The sequence below is a fragment of the Lygodium microphyllum genome, chromosome 16 (assembly GCF_053477565.2).
Source record: "Lygodium microphyllum isolate KBCC chromosome 16, Lygodium_microphyllum_v1.1.10, whole genome shotgun sequence".
Lineage (NCBI taxonomy): Eukaryota > Viridiplantae > Streptophyta > Polypodiopsida > Schizaeales > Lygodiaceae > Lygodium > Lygodium microphyllum.
In genome coordinates, this window is record NC_141150.1 from 36,572,481 (window position 1) to 36,576,422 (window position 3,942).

The window sequence follows — 3,942 nt, forward strand, 5'->3', positions numbered from 1 at the left end:
TATGGATGGGAAGGAAGCTGTAAAAGACGATTAGACTACCAAAGAAAAGTTTTACATAAGGTTAGTAGAATTACAAATTGCGAAGAAGAAAGAAAAGAGACAAACGCAAGTAGAAACAAAGGAAGAGAATGAAGTGAAAATCAATCAACTGAGGTAAAGCTCACAATCGAGGCCACACCAAAGCTTCAATTCCAACATTCCACCAAGAGGGGGCACCTTCAAAAGAAGGAGATTCCTACCACTCGAGAAATTTCATCAGAACTTGGTAGGTGAAATAACACAACAAGAAATTGATGATATTAGGAGTAGGAGGATGGCGGCGGAGAAAAATAGCAAAAACTATTAAGATGTCAAGCTTCTTGAGGAAAAAGCTTTTTTTTTTCTGGGGCCGTCGAGTTTAAAAAGGAAGGGAAGTCTAAGAAGGATTCATCGAACGAGGGAAGAAGATCGTAACCACAACGTCTTGGACAACATACTAGAGATTAGAGACGAAGATGGAGATGGCTCTGATGGTGACAAAGCACATGGAAGACGAGAGTAGAAGGACGTTCAACTGTGGCCCATCCAGAGGATGCGTAGGTTTGGAGGGGGTGGATGTCGTGATGCTACGCGTCTACCAGTGCAAACATGAGGGTGGAATTTTGTGCTAAGATTTTGAACTCTTAAGTCATGGACATTATCAGTTTATTTTTCGTTGTGTGTCTCTTTTGTGCATGCATCTGCGTGACGCATGAGCACATGTAGTTAGGCTAGGCACAAATTCCTCAATGCATTCATAATTTTTTGCAAAGCATAGGATGGATTTTAATGTGTGCAAACTTCATGAGTGTTTCAGCACGATATTCTCTTCCCAAGTATATTTTTGATAGGACACATTGCATGAAAAACAGATTCTTATGAAAAGAATGTATGTTTTGAAGATGACACAAGTCGGGTGAGGTTGAATGATTCTTTCTAGTGCATCTTCGCAATCACAGAAGCTACTTCCACATAGTGGTATGGATGGGAATGAAGTTGTAAAAGAGAATTAGACTACCAAAGCAAAGTTTTACACAAGGTTAGTAGAATTACAAATTGCAAAGAAGAAAGAAAAGAGACAAACGTAAGTTGAGTTCAACAAAGGAAGAGAGTAAAGAGGAAATCAAGCAACTAAGGTAAAGCTCACATTCGAGGCCACATCAAAGCTTACATTCGACCAAGAGGGGGCACGTTCAAAAGAAGGAGATTCATACCACTCGAGAAAATTCATAAGAACTTGGTAGGTGAAATAACACAACAAGAAAATGATGATATTACAAGCACGAGGATGACATAAGTAATGATGGAGGATGGCGATGGAGAAGAATAGGAAAAACTATTAAGGTCTGAAGATTTTTGAGGAAAAAGCTTTGTTTTTTTTCTAGGGCCGTCGAGTTTAAAAAGGAAGCAAAGTCCAAGAAGGATCCATCGAATGAGGGAAGAATATCGTAAGCACAGCAAGTCTTAGATAACATACTGGAGATTAGAGACGAAGATGGAGACGACTTTGCTGGTGATGAAGCATAAGGATGACAATGAGTAGAAGGACGTTCAAGGACTATCGAAGAGCAATAATTATATGAAGAATTGATAGATCAACCTGCTTCTATCTCGGATGAGGACCTATCTGTTACAAAGAAGGAAGCTTGGTGTTTGTGTCTGAGACAATTGACAAGAAGAGTACGCTACAATAAGCTAAAGATGATGTCGTAAAGTAATGTTGAGCTGCAGTGATGTAAGGAGAAACGACAACTAAACGATGGAAGAGAAGATGGGCCAGCGAAGCTGACTGACATAAAGGAAGGTTGTGGATCAAACGAAGGAAAGTGAGAACAATGTGTTGGAGGTTCAGCAACTTGCCGCCCCTTCTTTTGCTTACGGCTGATCTCGTGCCTGATGAGAAGGTCGTGAAGGAGATTGAAGAGAAGGAGAGGCATGCTCATAAAGGCGAAGAGTGGGAACGCAAGAGTCGTGATCTTAAGGCATGCCTTCATCTTTTGCAGCATCGATTTGTTTTCTGGTATACACGATGCACCCCTAGGATATGCTCACAAATATCTTACGAAGTTAGTGTGAAAAAGATTGCAGACTTCAACACGGTTGAAGGATTTTGGAGTTGCTACTGCCATCTTGTAAGAACATCATCTCTGCCAAACCCCATTGATTTTCATTTATTTAAAGAGGAGATTTTCTGGCCTTTGTGGGAGGATGCTACCAAAAGAAATGGTGGTGAATGGATTATACAATTTAAAAAAATTGTCTATGGGTGATTTTGGGAAGATCTCATATTAGCCATTGTTGGAGATCAATTGGAGGCTGGTGATATTGTCTGTAGAGCTGTTTTGAGTATTCGTTTTGGTGAGGACATACTTAGTGTCTGGAATTGGAATGCATCAGATAACTAGGATGTCATGTCACTTCGAGATTCTATCAAGCGACATCTGCATATACCTCAGAGCTACATGATGGAGTACAAGCCTCATGATGCATCACTACGAGATAATTCACCTTTCAGGAACACATGGTTAAGAGGCTAGGGAGCACTAGTTGGAGATTTGTACAATGCAAATTGAAGCTTGGTTGTTAATCTGATGCATTTTCTATTGTGGGAGTGTAGCTCGATTATTAGAACACAATTGCAATACATTTTCTTTCTCATGGCACATCTTTTCCTCTATGGCTCCACATACGAACAATGACTACAAATTCAGAATATTTCGACAATTTTGTTCGAAGATTTTAAATGAAGAAGAAGTTTCGAAGGAATACTGAAAGGACATGCTAAAAAGAGTCTTTGCAATCTTAAAAACCCCTTATCTAGAAGTTCCTTCTTCACCAAAATACCAAATATACTTCAACATTTTTATCCTTATTGTATTAATCTCTCTTGTGAAAAATTTTTGAAGATCTCTTGTGAAGTGATTCATTGTATTTCTTCTTTTTCTTCCATCTTGCAAAACGTGTCTGTGGAGAGGGACTTTTACAAAGCCCTGCATGAATACCGCGCGACACCTGGTGAACCCGACCTAAAAGGGTAACTTCTGATTGGCGAGATGGGAGATTCTTCAAATACTCCACCCACATATTCATCGAGTGCTTCATCCTTTTTGACCAACGAGATGAAGAATCTATTGCAGACTCTATCTTCGCCTATTATGATGCAGAACCAACAGATGCAATTATCTATGTAGCAGCAACAATAGCTACATCAATAACAATTGGATCAACAACGGATGCTACATCAAGAACAAGAGCATACACATGGAGCAACCAACACAAGGGACTTTTAATCAATCCCTATATAGGAAATCTTGTGAAATGTAGGAAATGTTGCAATATTTCCTATGTGTATACGCATGTATTCCCTATGTACAACTAGGAAATCACATTTCCCACATCTAATAGTAGGGAATTAAAGGTCAATATAGATTATTTCCTACCTTCTTTTAAAATTCCCTATGTAAGAGTACAAATGAATGTAATTCCCTACTTCTCCTTGTAGGGAATCATAGGTCACTATGAAGATTTCCTATGTTATGTCTAAATTCCCTATATAACAGAATGATGAAAGAGTGCCATTTTCTAATTGTAATAGTAGGAAACTATAAGTACATAGAGGATTCCCTACCTTCTCTAAAAAATCTCTATATGGGAGATTATAAGAAATTCAAGCTTTGATCTAGCTCGTAAACACAAATCAAAATTAATGAAATTGGAAGTAGCCATATGAAGGTGATCCTAGATTTTCTAACCCCCCCTACACACATATGAACATGTTGCATACATACGTGCCTATATTTACATGTGCACGTATACACACAGAAACACAAGTGCACATGATAGACACACACACATGCAAGCCTCTTTAGTTTTAGTCAAAAGGCCATATCGAAATATAGTCATGGGCTTATTTATTCCTCGAGT

General features: G+C 38.8%; 1 pseudogene; it reads left to right on the forward strand.

The window, feature by feature from the left end:
- Positions 1-1,853: 1,853 nt before the first annotated feature.
- On the forward strand, positions 1,854-2,555 carry LOC148022704 (eukaryotic translation initiation factor NCBP pseudogene; annotated as a pseudogene).
- The last annotated feature ends 1,387 nt before the right edge of the window (positions 2,556-3,942 follow it).